Here is a 13,715-nt window from a genome sequence, read left to right as displayed (position 1 = left end):
TTTTGTTGTAGTTTTAGTGTTTAATTAACTTTAATTTAATTCTAGACGAATAAATATTAATTTTCTGGATGAAGTGGCTGAGTAAAAACATGAATAAACATTGTAGATCTTTTTGAGTTTACTGGTGGTCTAATTTTGACCATTAAAAATTTATTTATATGTTTTTCGAAATACAAACTGTTTAAATTATATAAAAATTTAAATATAATCCATATTTATACGGTTATAACATATATATTAAACTATATATATTAGCAGTATAAATAGTTAATTTTTATATTTTAGTTTATCCATTTATTTATAATCTAAATTTATTTAACTCGTACTTTAATTTGTAAAATTATAAAATAAATGAATAAATAATGACTACTTTAAATAGTTAAAAATATGAAGATATCTGTTGGGGGTAAACCCGTTACAATCTGTGTGATCGTCTCAGAAGTTCTTTTTCACCCTTCTGAGTGCGTACCAGAGTCACAAGAACTTACAATCAAGTAGGTTTGAGCAAATAATCTCAAACTGTCGACTCTAGCGAGTCGAGCGACGCGCCGAGTAGATGAGTCGCGGACACCGTGAGTTGTCGTGCGGCGCCACATTGCTGCTGAGAGTTACTGACAGGATGTCGAGAGCTGCAACACAAATTTAGAGTGGATGCCGAGTCCAGCAGAGCGCTGTCTCCTTAAAACAGATTCGGCCCCTCCGCGGTGCTCAGAGAATTAGGAGGGCGTCTGTTTCCCAGGATAAAACGATAAGATCACGAGCACAACCGAGCACTGGTTGTCGTGACGATCTGAACTAGATCCGAAAACTATCACTATTTCTGTTGAGCAAAAGAAGTGCACAACAGAAGGGAAGGAAACATGGGGATTCAAGGAGGAAGAGGAGCACAAGCTTACAGATCACTTGAGTTATTTTTTTTTTCTCTGCTCTTGCTTCAATCCTCTCATGGTCTTATAAAGACTTTCTGCTTGTAGACCTTCTGCTTGCAATCTCGTTGCAAACACAAAGAGCAAGCCACGTTGTGGCTTGCATGCTTGCCAGCAAGCCACAACGTGGCTTGCTTGCAAGCTTGGCACGTGTTGTGGCTTGCTTGTAAGCTTGCCACGTGGCGAGCAGGCAAGCTTGCCACGTGACGTACAGACAAGCTGGCGACCTTCTTTGTCTGGCCAACAAGTTATCTGACTGATGTTACAAACAATGGGGTTCACAAAAAGACCTCTCGAGTTGATGTCATCTGGACCCTGGATTCTCACCCCCTTTGTTCTGAATCAGCCGGAAGGCTTCACTTTCTTTGTGGGACTGAAACCCACACGTCGTATTTTTATTCAAGTTTTTCCAACGATATCATCATGATATATACTTAAAATTGAACCAAACATAAATTTATCGTCAACTCACGGCACTAATGATGCGGTAAGAATCTTCCTCTCTGTGACTCCTAACATGCTACTTTTTCACACCACTTAAATTGGATTCACATTGGTAAAGATCCTTTTATTCTGTACCCAAGTTGGCCTCTGACAGCAATGCAATGTAGCTGAACAGGCTTCTTATCTACAAGATCAACATCGATTAGCGGAGCGTGACGACGCTGGCTTTACACCTCTGAAGTTTAAGTTAGCACAATGCTAAAACAAATTTTGCCTTCTTCAAGAGGAGGGCTTGAGCTAGGAAATTGATCCGGCGGTAAGAATGGAGGGCTGGCCCAACGGATAATAGTCCGAGCAGAGCTATAGATAACCCATCCATGGGCTTGGGTTTCTGACGCCAAGGCAGGAGGATCTAAGGGCCGAGCAGGAGTCCGCTCGGCTGGGACCTAAGGGCCGAGCGGGTGGTCCGCTCGGCCAAGATAAGGGCGAGGGTATAAAGGTAGTCGAGCGGCCTATGCGCTTGTCTCGAGATATGTGATGTCAGAGAAGGCACGTCTGATGATAAGGTCATACACGAGATTGCACGATGGAAGATCCCGCCGTCACATCAGGGAGAGGTGGATACAGTAGCAGTATGGTCTCATATATGCTCTTCTGACAGGCCCATACTTGGGTATGGTCTAAAGCAGATGACTGCTTCGATTGACGTGCCTGGGCTCTTTCGATAGTTCTATATAAGGCCTCCATTTCTTCACCGGAGGTACGCGCGTCTGGATCTCTGAAGCCACTTCTTTGCTATTTCCTCGCCTGACTTGAGCGTCGGAGGGCCGTCGCCGGGACACCCCCTCGGCTCGGTTCTGTTGCAGGTTCGCCGGAGCACTCAAGGATCCAGCAGGGAGCGCCACGTCCCCAGCGTCCGTTGACTCCTAGTTCAGACAGGATCAATTTGGCGCCGTCTGTGGGAACGCTCCTGCATCTGAGCAGAGACAATGGACGAGGCTGGAAGGATACACAATGTGGCACTCTCACAAGAAGAGTTGGACGCTCTGGTCGAGATGAGGGCCGCCAAACTTGTGGAGCAGAAACAGAAAGAGGCAGCCGAACGACAGGAGCAACAAGCGACATCTGCGTCTGGTGGCCGAGCGGAAGCACCTCCAGCTACCGTCGCCTTTCACCGAGCCTTATTTCGCACCCCTGAAGCCGCACCAGCTCGAAGAGATAGAGGTTCTTCTTCGGACGAAATACCAAGGCGGGATGACAGAAAAGGTAAGGCGCCCCGGGCGGATTCATCTCCCGAGCGGGCCAATCGCCAATTTTCGGAGGCTATTCTACGAGACCCTCTGCCCAAGCACTACGTGCCTCCGACGATCGGCGAGTACAACGGAACAACGGACCCGGAGGATCATCTGGGTAAGTTTGATAACACGTCCACGCTCCATCAATACATCGATGGAGTGAAATGCCGCGTCTTTCTTACCACACTCTCGGGATCGGCTCAACGGTGGTTCCGGAGGTTGCCGAACGGATCTATCACAAGCTTCAAGGATTTCCGAACGGCCTTCCTCCACCACTTTGCTAGCAGTCGGCGTTATCAGAAGACAAGTGTCAGCCTGTTCGCCATCAAGCAAGATCCAAAGGAATCGCTTCGGGCTTACATCCAACGATTCAACCAAGTGGCAATGGACATCCCAACGGCCACATCGGAGACGATGATGAACGCCTTCACACAAGGCCTGGTAGATGGTGACTTCTTCCGATCGCTCATCCGAAAGCCGCCCCGAGATTATGATCACATGTTGCATCGGGCCAACGAATATATAAATGTGGAAGAAGCGCAAGCCGCTCGGAAAAAGGAAACTCCAGCCGAGCGCGCACCTGTTCATGCCGAGCGGAAACAGCACACCGCTCAGCAGCCACCCAGAGGACCACGCCAGATCGCACGTACAAGAAGTGGCTGCCGCTCGGCCCAAGCCAAAGAAGAGGTGGACCCCTATGTCCTGCACCTTCCACCAGACGGATACGCACAACACGAGGGATTGTCGAAGTCTTCCCTTCATGGTCAATCCCGTTCCCAGGAAAGCCGAACGACGGTCTCCTCCCATCGACAGGAGACAAAGGACCCATGAAGCCGACCGGCCCCGCACCGAAAGGCGACATCAACAGACACCCGATCGGCACAGATCTCCAAGACAGGAGAATCGCCGGGCGTCCAGAGAACGATCGCGACCGTCCACTCGGGAAGAGGAAAACAGGAGTAATACTTCCCGGGGCGAGATCAACGTTATTTCTGGAGAGCCGACTGGAGGAGACTCCAACCGAGCCAGAAAGGCGGGCGTTCGGCAGCTACAGATCCACGCAGTCGGCTGTAGCCAAGAGCGGGCAAGTGGACCGGAAATCACTTTCGGTCCCGGAGACTTGGAAGGAGTAGAAGTGCCCCACGACGACACTCTGCTCATTAAAGCGGTAATAGCAAATTATACTATTCACCGCATATTTGTTGACACAGGGAGCTCGGTCAACATCATATTCAAGAAGGCGTTCGATCAGCTGCAAATTGATCGTGCCGAGCTACTGCCCATGACGACCCCGCTCTACGGGTTTACGGGCAACGAAGTTCAGCCGGTCGGACAGATCCGGCTAGCCACCTCGCTGGGAGAAGAGCCGCTCGAAGGACAAGGACAATAAACTTCGTGGTGGTCGACTCTCCCTCATCCTACAACGTCATTTTGGGACGGCCGGCGTCCAAGCGGTTGTCTCAACCTTCCACCGAAGATAAAGTTCCCGTGGAGGACAAAGTAGGAGAAGTGCGGGAGATCGCGCGGCGGTGCTATATAGAGATGATCCGAGCGAAAGCTTGTTCCGCGGAAGGCACCAATTGAGGTACACGCCATAACCGAGATCCCGCTTTAATTTATGATGAAAAGGAGGAAGTCCAGATCCATCCGACCCGATCGGAAGCCACGACTTTTATCGCCTCGATCCGGAAGAAGAGCAGAGCTGATTCAATGCCTCCAACGAAATCATGATGTCTTCGTCGGTCGACACATGAATTACCGGAATTTCCCAAGCCTAGCGCAGATGAATTGCATGTCCGGACTCGGCGATGAAGCGAGAAAAAGGGACTTGAGCGAATGCCATTATCCGGAGGTGGAAAAATCAAGGACATACAGTTTCCGACCTGGCTCGCCAACGAGTCCTGGTCTCCAAGCCGGCGGCAAGTGGAGGGTCTGCATCGACTTCGAGATTTAAACAAGGCGTGTCCCAAGGATTTATCCTCTACCCGGATAGATCAATGGTGGACTCCACGGTGGATGAGCTAATTTGCATGCTTGACGCTTACCAAGGATATCATCAAGTGCCGCTCGCCCGGAAGATCAAGAAAAAGTAAGCTCAAATGGCTGACGGCACGTATTGTTACAATGTGATGCCGTTTGGATTGAAGCTGGGGCCACCTATAAACGCTTGATGAACAAGGTGTTCAAGGAGCAGATCGGGCGGAATCTGGAAGTTTATGTGGACGACATTCTTATCAAATCCGTCCGAGCGGCCGATCTTTTCAAGGATATGGAAGAAACCTTCCGAACGCTGTGCAAATATGGAGTCAAGCTAAATCCCCAAAAGTGCCTGTTCGGAGCCAAAGGAGGGCGTTTCTTGGGGTACATAGTGACCGAGCGGGGAATCGAGGCAAATCCCAGCAAGGTTAAAGCACTGCAAGACATGCCGCCCCCAAGAAATACAAGAGAAGTGCAAAGGTTGACCGGTCGAATAACTGCTCTATCTAGATTCATCTCCAGAATCGCCGACCGGAGCCTGCCATTCTTCAAGATCCTGCGCAAGGCCACTAAGTTCCAGTGGGATGAAGAATGTGACCGATCATTTGAAGAGTTGAAGACATATCTTAATTCTCTACCAGTGTTAGCCAAGCCGGTCGGGGGTGAGTCACTTTATATGTATCTGTCGTCAACTGAGCATGCTGTAGGCTCAGCACTTGTGAGGGCGAACGGCGGAGAGCAGCCGGTGTATTTTCTAAGCCACATTTTAAAAGATGCTGAATCTCGTTACACTGGGCTCGAGAAGTTGGCCTTTGCTTTAGTTCTAGCCGCTCGGCGCCTTCGACCGTATTTCTTGGCTCACACCATCATTGTCCGAACGAACAGTCCACTCGGAAGGGTGCTGTTGAATCCAGAAGCGTCCGGACGGCTTATCAAGTGGACGACAGAATTAAGTGAATTTGACATCCAATATCAGCCCCGCTCGGCGATTAAAGCCCAATCCTTGGCTGATTTTGTGACCGAAGTGCAAAGGCCAGAGCCGGAAGCTATGTGGAGAATATATGTGGATGGATCCTCCACTCGGCTCGGAAGTGGGATCGGAATATTATTACTCTCACCTCAGGAAGAAAAGATGCACCTATCCGTCCGGCTAGATTACAAAGCTACTAACAATGAAGCAGAGTATGAGGCCCTCCTAGCCGGACTGCAGGCAGCACGGCATGTGGGAGCAAGTCGGGTGACACTCTATTCTGATTCACAGTTGGCCGCTCAGCAACTCTCCGGCACCTTTGAAATCAACTGTGTTCGGCTCAAACTCTACGCTGAAGCCTTTGAAAAACTCAAAGCTACTTTCCGAGAGGTGCTTATTCAGAAGATCCCACGAACGGAGAACCAGGCGGCCGATGAGTTAGCCAAACTCGCGAGCTCAATAACGCCGGTCGCCATTCAGCAACCAATTGAAAAAACGCTGCTGATGGCACATGTCGACCGGATGCAAGGCCTCGCATTTCCAAGTGATTGGAGGACACCTATTATAGAATTCCTCCGTTCGGGCACCACACCATCCGATGAATATGCCGGCTCCTCGGAAGAAGAGCCGGTCGGAGATCAGCTTTACAAGAAAGCTTTCTCGCGCCCTTTGCTGAAATGTGTAAGCTCGGAGGACTCAGCTTACATCCTCCAGGAAGTACATCAAGGATCATGCGGGGGTCATTCGGGCGGACGCTCATTGGCCAAGAAGATCCTCTTGGCCGGATACTTTTGGCCAACTTTACAAACAGATGCCGCTCGGACAGTATCTACATGCCTTTCATGCCAGAAGTATCACAACTTCTCCCACCGACCGGCAGAGGAGATGAAGGCATCAACCATTTCCTGCCCGTTCGATCAATGGGGAATGGATATTGTGGGTCCATTTCCGATGGCGACCGGGCAGAGGAAATTTTTACTAGTGGCGGTGGACTATTTCTCCAAGTGGGTGGAGGCCGAGCCGCTGGCAAAGATCACTGAACAAATGGTTAAAAAATTCATCTGGCAACACATCATTTGTCGGTTCGGCATCCCTCGCCGACTAGTGTCCGACAACGGGCGGCAGTTCACAGGGAAGATGTTAGAGAATTGGTGCAAAAGCTACGGCATTGAGCAACATTTCACGTCCGTGGCCTATCCTCAGAGCAACGGTCAAGCCGAAGTCGCCAACCGGGAAATCCTTCGTATTCTGCGCGCTCGGCTCGACCATTTGGGAGGGAGTTGGCCGGATGAAGTGCCGAGCGTCTTGTGGGCCATCCGAACGACGCTGAAGGAAGGGACGGGCGCCACACCGTTCCATTTGGTGTATGGCGGTGAGGCAGTCATTCCGGTGGAAGTCGGCGTCGAGTCTACCCGGGTCCAATTGTACGATGAAGGCAACGCCGATCGGAGAAACATGGAGTTGGATCTGGTAGACGAGGAGCGAGCTAAGGCATCCGTTTGGCTGATGGCATACCGTCAGCGGATGAAGCAAAACTACAACCGGCGCGTAATTCCCAGATCGTTCCAAGTCGGCGATCTTGTCTGGAAGAAAGTCAAGCCGGTCGGAGATGTCGGCAAGCTTGAAGCTCCATGGGCAGGCCCTTTCAAAATCATCGAAAAGCTCCGCTCGGGCGCGTATTATTTGAAAGACGAGGACGGACGGCAGCTAGATAGGCCTTGGAGCGCGAACCACCTCCAGCCTTACCGGGCGGGGTGAAAGGTGTATCACTGTAAATCACCGTGTATTTTATTTTTCGACTAAATACTTGAAATGCAGAGATGAAGAGTCGAAAGAGCGAATATAAGGCATTATCATCGAGGCCCGAAGACCCCAGGCTGTTCGGCCGGGCTGCGTATAACAAGCAGCGTTCGTTATTGCCTGGAGCAAAGGCCTGAGCCGCTCGGCTGAAGCGGAAAGCCGACGAGCACCGTCGTTAAAAATCGAGAGACTGGCCGGCGTCTATAAATAATCCGAGCGGAAAGCCGACGAGCACCGTCGTTAAAAATCGAGAGCCGCGCCGACCGGCTATAAATATCCGGACCGACGAGCACCGTCGTTAAAAATCGAGAGCCGCGCCGACCGGCTATAAATATCCGGACCGACGAGCACCGTCGTTAAAAATCGAGAGCCGCGCCGACCGGCTATAAATAACCGCGCCGACGAGCACCGTCGTTAAAAATCGAGAGACGAGCCGGCGTCTATAAATAATCCGAGCGGAAAGCCGACGAGCACCGTCGTTAAAAATCGAGAGACGAGCCGGCGTCTATGAATAATCCGAGCCGACGAGCACCGTCGTTAAAAATCGAGAGACGAGCCGGCGTCTATAAATAATCCGAGCGGAAAGCCGACGAGCACCGTCGTTAAAAATCGAGAGACGAGCCGGCGTCTATAAATAATCCGAGCGGAAAGCCGACGAGCACCGTCGTTAAAAATCGAGAGCCGCGCCGACCGGCTATAAATATACCAAGCGGAAGAACGGATATTGGAGTAAGAAACTGCGGAAACTATAAATATTAAAGCATTCAGGCCCGAAGGGGGGTTGGTCCTTCGACACTCGGCGTCTGTTGACTCCACGCAAGCAGGATACGTGCAGAGCGAGTAGGTCTGCTCACTCGCACTTTATGCAATGAGCCAAGCCGATCGGACGCGTGAGGGAGAAAGCTTAAGAGCACGACTGGCGAAAATTTTACAAGCATTAATGTTAAGCAAGCAGAAGAATATTATGGACAATGAGTAAGAAGACAGGAAAAAGGACATCGTTTCATTTGAAGAAAAATTATGCCGAACGGCACGTACAAAAATTTCACATCCGCCGAGCGGAGGAAGTACAAAAAGTGCTTGAATAACCCACATCACTCCGGATCCTCAAAATTAAAAAAGATGTCCGGGATGTCGTCGATCATGGCCGCCAGTTCGGGAGGGGGAATGCTCAGGTCAGCAGGAAGATGCCCCCCCTTCTTGAAGTACGCCGTGGTGACCTTGACCGCCTCGAGGAAGGTTGAGGAGACATTGCCACCAAACTTTTCGCCAAATCGCTCTGAGCGGATGTATTCTTGGCGCGCTACGGCTAGGCGACTCGGCTCTCCCTCCTTGTATTTTTGGAGCAACGCCCGGGAAGCAGTTAAGGAATCTTGGAGGGCCTTCAAGTTTGCTTCAGCCTTTGTGCATTCAGCCGAACGGACCTCCCGTTCGGCGTTCAGCTGGGCCTCCAGATCCTTAGATCGCTGATTTAGCGCGTGGACATCTACTTTCATTCTGTCCAGGTCAGCGATCGCGCTACCGGCGCGCTTCACCTCTTTGTCACGCTTCTTCACCAAGTCCTCTAGCCGAGCTACCTCAACAGCCAGGTCGGCAGCCTTCTTCTGTTCGGCCTCAAGAGCTTGTTTCTCCCGCTCGGCCGAGGGACCTTCCGACACTTGGAGTTTTTCCAGAAGGCCCTCCAACTCGGCTAGCCGACGGCTAGTGGCAATTTGTTCAGCCCAGCGCTGTAAGGGAAATAATAATGTCAGGAATCAAACAATAGCATGACACGGGAATGAAGATGGGTTTACCTGAGTGGCCTGCTGCATATTGTTATCGCCGAGCTGCTTGGGCGTCATAAGGGCCACCTGAATCCGGGCGTCCTCGAAGAGCTTGGCGAGCAGACCAGTCAGGGTTATTTCGTGAACGGGGCTCGATGGCTGATCGGCAGACAGCAAATATTCCTCCGATGGGAATCGGAGAGTAGTCTTGATAGTAGGGTGGCCGGACGGCGCTTCTTCAGTCGCGGCCGCCTGATGCGAGGACTCCCCTATGGTGGAAGTTTCGCCCAACCGACGTAAGCGGCGGCGAGGTCGAGGAGGAGAGCCAGAAGACTGTGCGGCAGGCGAAGCCATAGGGGTCCCGATCAGTGACGGCGTGCGGTCGGGCGAAGTTACGCCGATCGGCGCCTGTGGTTCCCCCTCTTGGGCTGAGTGAAGGCGGGGGTCTCTTCGACGTTTCCGCCGAACCTCCAAAGGCGGATCTCCAACCTGGGGAACGCCCAGCTCGGCGGGAGCCGAGGAAACAGGATCGATTTCCGCCTCAACCGCCGCCGAAGCGGATGAGGCAGCTTCTGTCTCAGGAGCGGACTGTGCCCCTCCCTCTCCTGCACCTGCCGGGCGGCTAGGGATTAAACCCCGCTCGGCGAGCTCCTTTTTGGTGGCCGCTTCAATTTCTACAGACTTCAATTTCAAGTGAGCGGTAGCCTTGGATCGCCACATGACGTCAGCTGCAGTGAAAGAAATTAAAATCAGTTAGACAAAAAAGACTAAGAGAGTAAAGAGTCCTTACTCATGCGGAAGGGGAGATTCGCCCGAACGGGAGATAATCCGAAAATATATAGCACCCCCTTCAAGAGCAACTGGTCGATCTTGTATCGCTGGCCGGACAACCAGTTCGCCGCATGAAGATAGGCTGGATTACTTCTGAACTTGCCAAGCTCCGGCTGGGTCGGCACGGCGGTCTGCCATTTGGTGCGGAAGGCTGGCCGATCGGGAAGTCGGATGAAGAAGAAAAACTCCTTCCAGTGTTTGTTGGAGGTCGGCATGTTATCAAAAAATTTAAAGCCTATTCTACTTTGGAAGATAAAAGTGCCCGGCTCGGATTGTTTGGGGTAGAAGAAGAAATGGAATATCTTAGGGTCAAGAGGAATACTGTGCAACCTAAAGAGGACGACCATCCCGCTCAGCAACCTAAAGGAATTCGGCACAAGCTGGCCGAGCGGGATGCGGAAGTAATTACAAACCTCCAGAATAAATGGATGGGTAGGAAATCTAAGGCCGCCCTGGAATTGGTCTAAAAAGAAACAAATGGAGCCGATCGGCGGGTCATGTGGACGGTCGGACGGGCCGGCTATAATTATTTCGTGGTCATCAGGAAGCCCGTATGTCCGAACAAGGCGCTGGGCATGCTCCTCATCGAATCGGCTCTCCATGGTCAGGTACCAGGGGCCCGAAATGTTAACAGCGGGTTCGGAGGAACTCGCCATCTCAGAAAAAAATCAAAGGAAGGGAAACGAAAGGAGCGAAATGAGCAGGGAAGACCTATTAAGTGAAGGCAGAGGACTCACTGGGAAGGAAACGGGTGGAAAGAATCACCGATGAGGTGATCTCCGCCTAAAAACCAGACACTAGATCGCCGGAGACCGCAGCAACAGAACGAAGCAGAAGGCAACGCGCGAGCGAATATACGGCCAAAAAAGGGGACGGAGGCTTTATACGGCCGAGGCCGGTCAGCCTCCGCCGTCCGATCCAGGTCACGAGAAACAAGGACGCCATCGGGTCGTCCATTTCAAACGAGTGCGTCCCATCGTAAGTGACGCCGCCGCCACACAAGGGTCGACACGTGGCGCCCTGTCACCGAGTGCAATTAATGCGCCCATACCGCGCATGCTCCGACTTAATGAAAAGGATTTGCGTGATTTTCGAGAAGATCTAGACAAGCAAACACCCATGTTGAGCGACAAGACAACCGGAATGAAGAGCCGAACGGCTGAATTCGGATGAAGGGCTGAACGGCCCCACGGATACTATAAGCAACGGAAAGGCGACGACCGCCCGCTCGGACACATAGTCCAGTCAGTCGGACTCACTGCCTCCTTCGACTAGACTTGAAGGGAAGGCAAGTGATCCGGCGGTAAGAATGGAGGTCCCAACGGATAATGGTCGAGCGGAGCTATAGATAACCCATCCATGGGCTTGGGTTTCTGACGCCAAGGCAGGAGGATCTAAGGGCCGAGCAGGAGTCCGCTCGGCTGGGACCTAAGGGCCGAGCGGGTGGTCCGCTCGGCCAAGATAAGGGCGAGGGTATAAAGGTAGTCGAGCGGCCTATGCGCTTGTCTCGAGATATGTGATGTCAGAGAAGGCACGTCTGATGATAAGGCCATACACGAGATTGCACGATGGAAGATCCCGCTGTCACATCAGGGAGAGGTGGATACAGTAGCAGTATGGTCTCATATATGCTCTTCTGACAGGCCCATACTTGGGTATGGTCTAAAGCAGATGACTGCTTCGATTGACGTGCCTGGGCTCTTTCGATAGTTCTATATAAGGCCTCCATTTCTTCACCGGAGGTACGCGCGTCTGGATCTCTGAAGCCACTTCTTTGCTATTTCCTCGCCTGACTTGAGCGTCGGAGGGCCGTCGCCGGGACACCCCCTCGGCTCGGTTCTGTTGCAGGTTCGCCGGAGCACTCAAGGATCCAGCAGGGAGCGCCACGTCCCCAGCGTCCGTTGACTCCTAGTTCAGACAGGATCAGAAATAAAGTGTCTTCCACTAGGGAAGAAATTTTGTTAGCTACCAAATTAGGTGTCTTCTGTTTGGGAAGGATTTTGACAGAGTAAAGGGAAGAAAAGAAAAAAAGAAGATGAACAATAGTTGAGCTGATCAACCATTGTTTTGACTCATAGAATTTGAATTTAGTTTCAGCCACCCCCTCTCTCAGGCAACATCTCCTTGCTTATATAACCCTGAGCTAAGCCTTCGCATCAACTGTCACTTACCTCCACGTGTATCGACCGAGTAGTGAGAAGGATGCGCATGCGTGACATACCTTGTTGTATGTCAGAGGAATGATTAGTTGTTGTTGTGTCAAGGAATGGATCTACACCAAAGATCTACAACAGAGTTGATTTCTCTCCACCTCACAAGCTATCGTCTGTAACCTAACACACACATCACTTCCAACTATTCTCATATTACCACAACCTTCTGTCAATGTCTTGGTCTAAGTGCAATTGGTGGGAATGATCGAGTGAAGTAATTAGAGAGATTGAAATCTAGGGAAGTCATCCACAAGCAAATAGGAAGGTTTTCGTGGTCTGGGATAGCAAGAGTCCATGAGATACTTCTACAAGGAAAATGATGTCATCTGATAGACTGTTAGCAGAGAGGCATTAGTGAGGATGATAAAATAGAATAACTAAAGGGGTTAGAAATCAGGGGAGACGTCCACGGGCATAGAGGTTCTCGCAGGTTCGGTCAGAGTGTAGGGGAGACTTTTACACACAAGGAGTTCTCGTGGCTTGGATAGTCAGAGTCTAGGAGAGACTTTTATAGGCAAGGAGGCTCTCATAGTCTGAAATAGTCGAAGTCTAAGGGAGACTTCCACAAGCAAGGAGGTTCTCGTAGTCTGGGATGGTTAGAATCCAAGGGAGGCTTTTACAGACAAGGAGGTTCTTGCGCCCTGAGATACTCGGAGTTCAGGAGAGACCTCTACAGGCAAGGAGGTTCTTGTAGTCTAGGATAGTCGAAGTCCAGGAAAGATCTTTACAGATAGGAAGGTTCTCGCAGCCTAGGATAGTTAGAGTCTAGGGGTGACTTCCATGAGTAAGAAGGTTCTCGCGGCCTGAATAGCGGCACCACTTGCTAGATTGCTAGTTAGTGAGATATTAACATAAATGATGAAATAAAATAAGCGGAGGATAGGAGTCCAAGGGAGAGTTCCACGATCGAGGGTGTTCTCGTAGCATGGACGGAGCATTGGGGGCGTTCCCAAGTGGGGATACTCCCATGCTGATTGAATAGGACAAATGGTCCACCACTTCTTCACTCAAGTAATCTTGCTATTATGTCTCTTTAGGGATGCTCTCGAGGGGATGCTCCTAAGCTGTGAATTTCCTGCCTAATTACATCTCTAGTAAGCATGGTTAAACTTGTTTGAGTATGTACCATGATACCACAGATATAGTTAGCTCCCATGTAGGATCAGAAAGTCAATCTTTTGGTTAACATGACAGTTAAAGTTTAAGATATGTCAACTCGAGCAAATTGTCGATCGGGACACCAGAGACCACCGTCCAATTGTACAACTCCAATCTTATGAGCAATTGTAACGCCTGGTCCGGGCGGATCTGAACGCCTTGGCCCAGGCGGGTCCCACCCGGACTGAACTGGGAACACCACCAAAATTGTCCATCGGGTTGACGACTAGTTCCACATACCATCGGAGGTCATTTCAGCTGCTTTGTCCTCACTCGCACGCACACTGGAAAATTTCCTAGGAGGTCACCCATCCTCGATGTCTCCAAGCCAAGCACGC

This window comes from Zingiber officinale, chromosome 8B (assembly GCF_018446385.1).
Source record: "Zingiber officinale cultivar Zhangliang chromosome 8B, Zo_v1.1, whole genome shotgun sequence".
Classification (NCBI taxonomy): Eukaryota; Viridiplantae; Streptophyta; class Magnoliopsida; order Zingiberales; family Zingiberaceae; genus Zingiber; species Zingiber officinale.
The sequence above is the reverse complement of the archived record's forward strand: the minus strand, read 5'-3'. Positions refer to the sequence as shown.